Raw genomic sequence first — 12587 nt, forward strand, 5'->3', positions numbered from 1 at the left:
ACACATACTCCTCGTTTAACGGCAGGATGCCAGAAGATCTCAAATCAATCAATCAATCAATCCTCGTTTAACGATGAGATCTATTCCAACAAACCTGTCAAGTTAATTTTTCTCATGAGTACATGGTAACTGTTAACTCCAGGTCACCAACTTTTTCCATTTTCTAACCCAACTCTGTTTTACCTGAAATAACTGTGTTAACAAAATATTTTGTGTATAATAATGAAATTACATCACTATAATGTTACTTGTGGTGAGATATGTGCTCCATGTAGTTGTTAACAAATAGCGGACCGCCTAAAAAATCCATTGTATCTTTGAATTGTTGTAAATGAACCATCGCTAAATGAGAGTGTACTTGTACAGTACACCAACAAATTCACAGGTTCTGTACCCTTGGTCCTGTGGTGGCATCACAACAGGTTGTGTAACCCACTTTACTCCTTCATGTAACTAGGAGCAACGTATCCTACAGAGGAATGTACGTTCTCCTGTGATAGTTTGCCAACATTCTATATAGTAGGAGCCTTACCAAATGCCTGCTTTATACATGTTCAGGCTGTTATGAGTGAAAAAGTGAATACTCTGTTATGAAAAATATTTGATGGTGAAATTAGTTGCCAGTCTGTGAATATGTGCCAAAGTTATCCGAGACCACGCTTTGCTGTTTGTGTTTACCATTACAATGCTTGACAAGAAAAAGTACACGAGTGCCGTATGATCTAATTAACTTTTATGGACCATAAGTATTTTTATACTGTAGTTCTAATTATGTTTTGAATGTCTAGTCATATTAGAGGTGGATAACCCGTCTTGCTTCTTCAACACAAACCAACCCCTCTGTTGACAAACTGGAAACTGTAAAGGACCATTCTTTAGAAGCTCAAAAGCCAGGTAATTTGGGTAACCTAGGGAATCTGAGAATTCATCATGTCACCCAAATTCCCATAGAAAATAATCATGATGTACTATATAAAACATTCAGCGTTATGGTAGAATCAGAGAAATCCGAATGAGACTTGTAAATGACAATTGGGATTCATGGATATCATTTGATAAAAATGATAAAGCATTTGATGCAATCAGAGACATTATGAATATTAAAATCAATAATCTGAATATCAAGGGTGCTCTTTGTGATGGGGTACCTAAGGATTTAGATGTATACAAACCAGATTGGATTGAGATAGATTTAGAGGTGGTTGTACCCTTCCAGAGAAAGCCAAAACCATCAAAGTGGCTTATCGCTCAGTCAAAAGGAAGTATAAGGAATTTTTTTTAAATAAAGAAATTTTGTCTAGAGAAAGTAGGTACCATCGCACCGGGAGTTATAGTGTATCTCGTTTTGGAAAGAACAGTTCCTCATAAGTGTGAAATCAGAAACACAATGTTATATTATGCAATTTAAAGACAGAGAATGATGACATAAAGTTGGATGTGAAACCCCATCTAAACTTCAGTTATGGAGGAGTAGTAGTTTTCAATAGAGACTTGAATGAGTTTCTGCAAGAAGAGAAACTGGCCATGTGTTCTTTAACTGTGGAAAGTGCATAAAGTCCTGGAACATCAATAATTATCCTTGCTTTCCAGGATGCTAATGTGCCTTTCCATATTTACATGGAAAATGAATGGATTAAAGTTAGAACTTTTAAGCAGAAGCCACTGCAATGTTTTAAGTGCTTTAAATATGGGCAAAATTAATTATTTTAGATATGGGCATCCTTCTGAAGTTTGCAAGAATGAAAAGAATGTGAAGTACTTGCTTAGTTTACCATGGAGAATGTACACTAGAGGCCAATTGTTTAAACTGCAATTTGAATCATATTGCTGCCAGCAATATATGTTAGAAGAGGCTGCCCTCAATGAATCTAGTATTGAACACAAGTGTGGGGCATGACAATAGACTATTGAGTAAATCAACAAGTTATGCAAAGGTATTGAAATCAGGAGGAAAAATCGAGAGTATTTTAGTTATAGGACACCATATGATCAACGAACATGGAGCCATGGTGGAAGTCTTAAATATGTTTGCCAAGATGTTCCCCAAATTTCTTAATCCATTTGTTACCTCTCTGCAGGCAGTGGCTGTACAAATTGATGTAGGAAGAAAATACACAATGTGCTCTATATTTGCCTCCTAATGACAATATCTCATAATGATTTGGCAGAGGTGATTCAACAACTCTCAACGTTTTCTCTTGTTGGGGAATTTTTATAGTAGACATCCTTTATGGGACGATGTTTTAGCAAACACAAGGATATCATCAATTATGGATAATGAAGATGTACATAAACACATACACCAAGGCACTTCCCCCAATTTTGGGGGGTAGCCGACATCAAACAAATGAAGATAAAGGGGACCTTTCCTCTTACATTCCTCCCAGCTTGACAAGGGACTCAACCGATTTCAGCTGGTACTGCTATGGTGCCACAGCCCACCCTCCCCCGTTATCCACCACAGATGAAGCTTCATAAAGCTGAATCCCCTACTGCTGCTACCTTCGTGGTCATCCAAGGCAACCAGAGGAAGCAGCAGGGCCTATCGGAACTGTGTCGCAATCGCTCGCTATTCATTCCTATTTGTAGCACGTCCTCTTGCCTCTCTCGCATCTATCCTCTTAACACCCAGAGCTTTCTTCACTCCATCCATCCACCCACACCTTGGCCTTCCTCTTGTACTTCTCCCATCAACTCTTGCATTCATCACCTTCTTTAGCAGACAGCCATTTTCCATTCTCTCAACATGGCCAAACCACCTCGACAAATTCATATCCACTCTAGCTGCTAACTCATTTTACACAAGTTCTCGCCCTCACTACTTCATTCCTAACCCTATCTACCTGAGTTACACCAGCCATACTGCTCACACTTCATCTCAAACATTTAATTTCTGTCTCTCCGTCACTTTCATTCCCCACAAGATGTGGAACTACTTAATATAGGAGAGCCCACGTACTTCCATGTTCAAACAGGTACCTTGTCGTGTATTAACCTATCAATTGTAAGCTCTAATTGCCTCCTTGATTTCGATTGGAGGACATTAGATAATTGGCATACTAGTGACCATGCACCAACCATTTAAACACCAAAATCAATCTACCTTTACAGAGATCGCCACGGTGGAATCTTGACAAGGCAAACTGGGATAGATTTAATGAGCTAAGTGAAATTAAAGGGAATGCAGAACAGTGAGAATATTGATGATGCCATAGACTTACTGAATGGAACCCTCCATACAGCAGTAGTCAATTCAATACCCAAAACAAGATATTCAAATGACGACTAGTGCCCTGATGGTCTTCAGAACTAACTGCCCTGCACAGAGCCATAAGGTTTTTAACTTGGTTGCGCAGACATCGTACTGAGGAGAATTTAATAATATGCAAGAAATGTAGAGCACAGTTCCATTGTGCCATGAAAAAATCTAGGCGCCAGTCATGGGTGTCTTTTGTTTCCCCATTAACAGTAGAACACCTCCATCTGTTGTGTGGAGGAAATTAAAAAAGATAGCCAAAACCACCACCAGTGTTGAAGGTTAATGGACAGTATATGACTGGAGCAACTGAGGTTAGTAATGCCCTGGATGATCATTTCTCAAATGTATCATGCAAGTGTGAAGCAGCTCCTGGTCATCAATATAGGAGCATTGAAGAAAAAAATTTTAATTTTGCAACTGGAAGGGAAGTGTCATACAATTCTCCTTTTACTGAGAGAATTTGATTTCACACTTGCAACGTGTAATGATATACAGCCCCTGAGCCTGATGGAATTCCATATGCAACGATTAAACATGTACAGGGGAACCTCTACATACGATTGTCCTAACATACAAATTTTCCAACATACGAAGTAAAATTCAACCAAATTTCTGTCTCAACATATGAAGTGTTGCTCCAACATACGAAGTAAACAATACGCTTACCCGTGGAATTTTCTTGAAAGCGTCCAGCGTCGTTTGTTGTTGACGCCGTTAGACGGCAGCACATCGGAGGGACGCCAATCGAGCGTCACCTTGATCAGTCCTCTCATCGCGTCCGCATCATGTGGTTGTCCTCTATTCGCTCAGTTTTAACAGTGTTTTATTTTGCCTTTTCACGTGTTGTTTTCTGTGTTCCGTAATCATGGGTCCTAAAAAGCTTAGTTTCGGTTCAGGGAGTAGTAGCAGTGGTGAGAAAAAGAGGAAGTCTATGCTTTCATTAGAATTAAAGCAGGAAATAATAGAAAAGCACGAGCGAGGTGTACGTGTTAGCGATCTGGCTAAACAGTATGGTCGGAATATGTCTACGATCTCGACGATCATAAAACAGAAGTCAGCCATTAAAGCAGTGAAACCTTCGAAGGGGATCACGATTATTTCTAAACGTCGTAGCCCTACTCTGGAAGAGATGGAACGCCTTTTGTTGATCTGGATAAATGACAAGGAGATTGTTGGCGATACGATCACGGAAACGATCATTTGTGAGAAGGCCAGCGCTATCTACAGTGACTTGAAGGCGGCGCGCTCTCGGGGTGACGCGGGGGAGAGTTCAGCCGATCCTACGACGGAGGAATTCAAGGCGTCTCGAGGTTGGTTCGAGAAATTTAGGAAACGGACCGGGATTCATTCAGTCGTTCGTCATGGAGAAGCTTCGAGTTCGGACACCAAGGCTGCTAAAGACTTTGTTAAAAAGTTTGAAAGCATCGTGGCGGAGGAAGGTTACGTAGAGCAGCAGGTGTTCAACTGCGATGAAACCGGTCTGTTTTGGAAAAAGATGCCTATTCGAACGTACATTACCGCCGAAGAGAAGAAAATGCATGGACATAGACCAATGAAGGATCGGTTGACTTTTGCGCTTTGTGCCAACACCAGCGGGGACTGCAAAATTAAGCCTTTGTTAGTTTACCATTCTGAAAACCCTAGGGCATTTAAAGCACATAGAATTAATAAAGACCTGCTACATGTTCTATGGCGTTCTAATTCTAAGGCTTGGGTTACTAGGCATATCTTTGTGGAATGGGTAAACGTAGTTTTCGGCCCTGCTGTCAAGAAGTATCTTCAGGAGAGGAATTTGCCTTTGAAGTGCTTGCTTTGTTTGGACAATGCACCCGCTCACCCCCCCCGGACTCGAAGATGATGATATCGACGAATACAAATTCATCAAGGTGTTGTATATTCCACCGAATACCACCCCTATCCTCCAGCCCATGGACCAGCTAGTCATCTCTAATTTTAAGAAGCTGTACACCAAGCACTTATTTAAGCAGTGCTTTAATGTCACGCAAAGCACCAACTTAACTTTGCGTGAATTTTGGAGGAGCCACTTCAATATCGTGCACTGCTTAAAGATTTGATCAGGCTTGGGAGGGAGTAACTCGTCGGACCCTGAACTCCGCTTAGAAGAAGCTTTGGCCTGATGCTGTTACTTCCAGAGATTTCGAAGGTTTTGGCCCCGAGAATGAACCTGTGCTTGCCGCCGAGGAAGACGTCGAAGAGATTGTATCCCTTGGCAAGTCCATGGGTCTGGAGGTGGATGAAGATGACATCACCGAACTCGTCGATGAGCATCACGAAGAGCTCACCACCGAGGAACTCAAGGAGCTGCAAGCCATGCAGCATGATGAGTTCCAAGCGCAGTTGAGTGAGTCGGAGGAGATCGAGGAGGTAGGCAAAATCTTAGGTACGGCGGAAATAAAACAGACGTTGGCACATCATCAACACGTTGTTGATTTCATCGACAAGCATCACCCACAGAAACTTCAGGTTTGCCGTGTTGTTGCGCAGTTCGATGGTGTTTGCTTAACGCATTTTAGAAAAATCCTCAAAAGCCGTAGTAAGCAACTTTCACTCGATAGTTTCTTTAAAAAATCTTTAAAATGGTCTAGTGATCATGATGAAAAGAAAGAAAGTGAAGAAAAAAAAAGAAAGACTGAATCGAGTGAAAGTGATGAAAATTAAAAATAAGAAAAGAAAAAATGTAAAAAAAAAATATAAAATTATATAAATGAAAAAAAAATAAGCTAAGTTAAAGTTCACGTAGTAGTGTAAGTTAGTGTAAGTTATCGAACACGTTATCGTACAGTCACCGTCCCTACCTCCTCGCTGATCTTCCGTCTCCTCCTGCGTAGAAGTCCCTACACATGTGCTGGCCTGTCGCTAAGGTAAAGTGTTACATTACAACCAGTTTTTTTTATTTAATATTTCATTATTATTGTTTTTTTTTTTTGGTTTGTAATATGTATTTATTATACAGTTATTGTATTAATGTCATGTGTAATTATGTGTAGCCATTTATTACGTATTTATTATGGGTTTTTAGGCTGAGGAACGATTTAAATCAATTACCATGTATTCTTATGGGAATATTTGCTCCAACATACGATCGTTTTAACATACGGAGCAGTTTCTGGAACGAATTAAGATCGTATGTAGAGGTATCACTGTACCTGTAAATATAAAGTTGTTTATTTTAAGCATTATTTACAGAATATGGCATGATCATAGTTATCCAGGTGTTTGGTAACTTGTCATTATTTTATCCATATTAAAACCTGATAAGGATAAGTTTTTAGCTGCAAACTACCAACCAATTGCATTGACATCTTGTTTATGTAAGAGCATTGACATCTTGTTTATGTAAGATCGTAGGGAAGATGGTCAATGCAAGACTGATATGGTACTTAAAAAAGAAGGGTATTTTATCACCTATCCAGTTTCGATTTAGAAAAATGCACTCGACTGATGTGTTGATACGATTGGAATCCTCCTTTTGTGAAGCCTTTACTTCAAGACAGCACCATGTAAGTTTTTTTTTTATCTTGAAAAAGCATATGATACTACATGGAAATATGGTATACTTAAAAACATTCATAATTTGGAATTATTAGGAGAGCTACCATTGCTCATTCAATCATTTATTTCCTATATTTTTTTCAAGAGTGTGTGGAGGAAACTTATCAGAGAGAAAATGTCAGGAAGGTTTTGTTCCCCAGGGTAGTGTACGAAGTGTATCCCTATTTGCACTTGCAATTAATGGGATATCCTCTGTTACTCGAAGATATTCTCTCAACACACACTATAGATGATCTGACCATATCATTTGCTTAAGTTAGAATGGCAATGGTTAAGAGAAAACTGCAAATCCCAATTGACAAAATTCAGTGGGCTGTTATGAACGGGTTCAAGTTTTTGACGCAAAACTACTGTTGTCCATTTCTGTTGTATTCGGGGAGTGCATCTAGATCCTGCTATGTACATCAAAGGTCAGCGGATCCCATATGTAAGTGAACGTAGGTTTTTAGGCTTGATATTTGATTACAGGTTGTCATGGGTTCCTCATGTAAAATAATTAAAAGCAAAATGTCTTGATGCCTTGAAGCTTTTAGGATTTTTGTCCCGTACATCATGGGGAGCAGACCGCAAAACTATTTCAAAATTATACAAGGCTTTAATTTTTTTCATTTGAAAAAAATTATGGGTGTGAAATACACTCCTCAGCCACCCCAAATCTAAAGATTTTAGATTCTGTACACCGTACTGGAATCAGATTGGCCACAGGAGCCTTTTAAACTTAACCTATCCCAAGCCTCCTTGTCGACGCTGGAGAGTTGCGTCTGGACCTTTACCGATAGTCTTCTATTGTTCAATATTAGTTTAGGTTGCAAAGACTCCTGAATTCTTTAGCCTTTCAGACTGCAAGCCTTGTAAGGCACTCAACATACTTTGAGATGCACCCAAAATCTTCTCAACCTTATGGTTTTCGGGTGAAACAATTATTGAACAGTTTTGATATAATTAGAAGTAAGGTGCTTCCATTTAAGATATCATCAACCCTTCTGTGGAAATTAGCTGAGATATCTTTTTGTAAATATTTTATTGATGTTGACAAGAATGACACTTAGAAGCCAGATTTTATTTTATGGATCACGCAGAACATAGGGAATCCACTTTTATATATACAGATGTCTCCAAATCTGATGTTGGAGTTGGATTTGGAGTACATAGTAATGGTTTTAATTGTAGAGGTGCACTTCCTCTAGCAGCTTCCATACTTACAGCTGAACTGTATGGCATACTAATCGCCATTGAGAAAATAGCGTCGGAGAAGGAGGGTAATTTTACCATTTTTGGTGATGCAATGAGTGTCCTTCAAGCTTTGGAAGGTTTTAATTCTAGTAGCCCTCTAGTTTTAAAGATTTTAGAATGGCTTTTTATTATTGGACTGAGAGGTATAACAGTTAGATTTTGTTGGGTTCCAGCACATGTAGGTATGTGTGGGAATGAGAAGGCAGATTTATTGGCAAAGAATGCTGCATCCGAGTTGCTACCAAGAAGGTATCCCATTCCCTATAATGATTTCCAACTTACCATCAAGAAATTGTTAAAATAATTGGCAACAGCACGAGGATAGTCTAGATGGCAATAAAATGAGAGAAATAACATATGTCATATCTCCTTAGAGGTATAACATGATGCCCCGAAAGTGGGAGACTTCTTTGTCGTCTCCATATTGGTCAAGCTCAGTTGACAAGAGTTTCTGCTAAATAGCCAACACCAACCATATTGCGACGACTGTTTGGTACCCTTGACAGTGAGACATTTGTTGATCGAAGTACTGAAAGAACTAGACATCTGTTTGAGGTTCGAGGTGAGGATGGCAGGTTCATCCTTGCCAAGATTCTCAGACATGTCGTACCATACTACAGTAGTGGTATTTTAAAATTTATTTCAGAAGCAGGTATAATGAAAACTATCTGTTATAAGGATGTTTTTGCCATATTTTTATTGTTTTAAAGTGAATTGCCATTTATTTATTTATTACAAATATTTGCGTCGCTGACCCTAGATGTCAGGATGCCAGATAACTCATAATAAAAAAAAACTCCTACTGCATATCATAGTTTTAACTATTTTCATGGTTTTAAGTGCGTTTGTTTATATTTTACATGGGCCTCATTTTTGACAGGCAAGAAAATTTAAAGGGATGAGATTTGAATAAGTATTAGTACAGTAATGTCCCCAGTTATGCAAGAATTTGGTCGATCCATGGCCTCGCATGAATGGAAAATATCATATTTCGAAACACAAAACATGAATAATTCCATTACAGCCAAGGCAAATGGCAACTTGTCCATTCAAACCTTTTTACTCTCCATTTTTGGGCTCGAGCCATGTCGTCCTGATGAAAGTTCCTTCGGGCAGCTTCCTACTGTATAATATTTCTGTGAGTGATATTACAAGAGAATTACCGTCAGGTGTCACGGGGTTCTAACCCCCGTAACGACTATCGTGTATGATCAGGGACGTGTCCATAGGTAACCATAGATATCTGCACCCCAAACAGACTTAACCCAGTCTAGGAATCTAAGGAGGAGGATAGGTGAGGAGCCGTCACATATCCTCTCCCTTCATACTACTACTCATCCCTGATACTCAATCCAATTTTTGTAGCTTACCTACACCCATACGCCCAACATTAAGAATTTCATTTCTAATAGTTGGCAACAGCAATGGGATGACCAAGAATAATGCAATACCTTTTGAATAAAAATTCTCATAAAAATTGCAAAGAAATTCAAGTTGGGCTATGATTTCAAATAGCCCACACTCCTTTACACTAGGAGGGCTGCATACCACTATCCTAGCTCTCTCTGTACTGTGTGTGTATCCATTTACTGTGGTAAAAAATTACAACTATATTAGAAATTTAACTGGATTTTGATTAAACTGGTGTTTCACCAACGGATTTTGACGTAGAAAAAATCTATTTTTGGGTGAGAGAGCCATGTCGTCCTAAAGGAAGTTCCCTTCGGCAGCTTCCTACTGTATAATATTTCTGCGAGTGATATTACAAGAAAATTGCCGTCGGGTATCACGGGGTTCTTACCCCCAGAACGACTATCCGAAGATATCTTGTATAATTAGGGACGTATCCAAAGATAACCATAGATATCTGCACCCTCAAGAGACTTTACCCAGTCTAATCAACTAAGGGGAAGGATAAGAGAGGAGCCGTTACATATCCTCTCGCCTTACGGTGCCCCTGTATGTCTCTGGCGCCCCATTCCACATCGCAGTGCAACTACTGTGAAAAAAGAGCATCCTACGAGGAATCGGGGAGGGACAACGTAACGGGTGGGACATCAGGACTACATGGCTATCACGCCCAAAAATAGATTTTTCTTACATCAAATTCCGTTGTTTGGGCCCGATCCATGTCGTCCTGATGGAAGTGTACTAGAGAATTACCTATTACTCGGTAGGAGGCCTTGAAGAAAGGTTCCAATACCGAAATGCACTAACTGGATTACTCCATCAAAACATAGATATCAATCTCAAACCCCTTTTCCAGAACAATAATGAAGCTGTATTGATAAGTATGATGGCCTGTCAGGGAGGCAGAAAAGGGCCAAAGGAACACCTTCCACTATGGGAAAGACATGCGATTTCAGTGGTGCGATGTAGGACACCCAAACTGAATGAAGCTCCGTAAGTAAAACCTATGGAACAAATACTCGTCAATATTTTAAATCAAGCCTGTTCAGAAAGGATAATAATCAATAGGCACACTAATTTTATTGCCACTAAAATAAAAATAGGGCTAAAAAAAAAAAAAGGCATGTAAAAGATGTCTTTTATTTACAAGAATCAGAGCAAAGAATAATAAATAAACATTACTGGCATAAAGGAAATGTTTGTACCAAATAATGCATCTCTACTATACGCATACAAAAGGTAACATTAGGGGAATATCAAAAACATGATATAAGACCCCGTAGGAAACTTATGACAAAATAAATCAATAAAGACAAAATCATACAAGTAAAATAAATAAAATGAACTTTAGTTTAATCAACATTAAGACAGTTAGACTATAACTATATAGGTACACTATTATTTCAGAGATACACTAATGAATCCTGAAAAATAAAAGTTTAAATGTATTTTCTTATCCTGAAACAAAAACACACTGTTTTATGAATAGAACTTTCCTGGCAGTTATATATATATAGCTGAATCTCCGACTGCGGCAGAATTTTAAATATTTAACTTAGCCGGTGAATATATAATAGCTGCAACTCTGCGGCTCGACAGAAAACACACTCAAAAAACTCGCGAGCGATCGCTATGAAGGTTGCGGGTGTGCCCACCAGCGCCAACTGTCGGCCAGATACCACTCTTGTATGTAAACAAAACCTTCAATTCTTCTCTGTCGACGTTGACGACAAGACGTATTCATACTCGCTGTAGAACCTGGAGTTTTCTTAACATATTTGGTGAAGTACTTCATTTTGGTTTGAGCTTTCGCAGTACAGGTGTTTTATCTTCAACTTAAATCTTGAACTCGTTTTTGGATAGATTTAATTTTTGATGACTTTGGATTGTTTTTTGGACTTTCCTTGACTTTTAAATGGCCGACCCTTCCCTCAGTACGGAAGTGTGTTTAGGCTTTTAGCAATTATCTTATCATGTTATAAATTAATTATAGATTTTCCTCTATATATTTTTTTATCTCAACCGCCTTTATTAGGCCTCTTCGATTAGCTTTCCATTTATAATAAACATCAAAATAAATTTTAATGATTTGTTTATATGCGACCTTTCCTGAGAGTAGGCGGTCCTAACTTGGAAACCGAAGTTAAACAACGTTGAGCCCTTTCAATCGTAAATAGCTTTTAAAGAGCTAATGATTTAAAACTTATTAAATGAATATTTTTTAATAGATATTTTATGAAAGATTTTCTTTGAATAGTCTTCGTACTGTTTCAAAGATGAACTAACGTTTAGTTTATTTATGCTACGCAGTTTGCGCTCTTATCGTTACGATAGAGAGAGAGAGTATCACGGTTTCACTTTGCAGAAAGAGTAAATCGATTCTGACGTTTTGTTCATTCTTCTTTCAAAGCTTAAATGTTATAAATTCTATTTTAAAGGAACTTTTTAATTGAAAAACCTTTCAGTTTTTTCCTTTGGTCAAATAACCAGTTTTTTTGACGAAACGTAAGTGGGCTCTTCTCTTAGGTGCGAAATCAAGAGAGAGAGAGAGAGAGAGAGATAGAGACGGAGGGAGAGAGAGGAGAGAAAACGTTCCGATCTTTATCTCGTCCCAAGCGGGTAACGTTGTTCTCGAGTTACTCTCGTCCCTAGTCTCTGTACGGGGAGAAAGGATAAAACGTTTTTAGTTTTTTATTCTCGTCCCAAGGCAATGTACGGTGAGAGATTGAAAACGTAGTTTTGAATGAACTAGTGTTTAGTCTCCTCCCCAGCCACTGATTTTTTTATCTTAAAATATGTTTACTGTTTTTTGCTGGTATTAATGTACTTACATTATACGACTGATTTCGCAATTACAACCTTTTGATGAGGGTAGAATTGCGTGCTTCAGGTAGAAATCAGTTTTATTCATACCTAATGTGAATTGTTTAAAAAATTCGATTTCAGTGAAATAAGTGCAAAACAGGAAATCGTAGTGATAAAGTGATATTGCGCAAAGTGTTATCAGTGTTGCGACCGAGGGTTCGTCTGTTCGTGCCTGTCGTTCGCCTAGTCCGGGACCTCTTGCAAGCTCCCAAGCCCAGGGGAGAAGTAATGTCGTACGACTTATGGG

The sequence above is a fragment of the Palaemon carinicauda genome, chromosome 19, assembly GCF_036898095.1.
Source record: "Palaemon carinicauda isolate YSFRI2023 chromosome 19, ASM3689809v2, whole genome shotgun sequence".
NCBI lineage: Eukaryota > Metazoa > Arthropoda > Malacostraca > Decapoda > Palaemonidae > Palaemon > Palaemon carinicauda.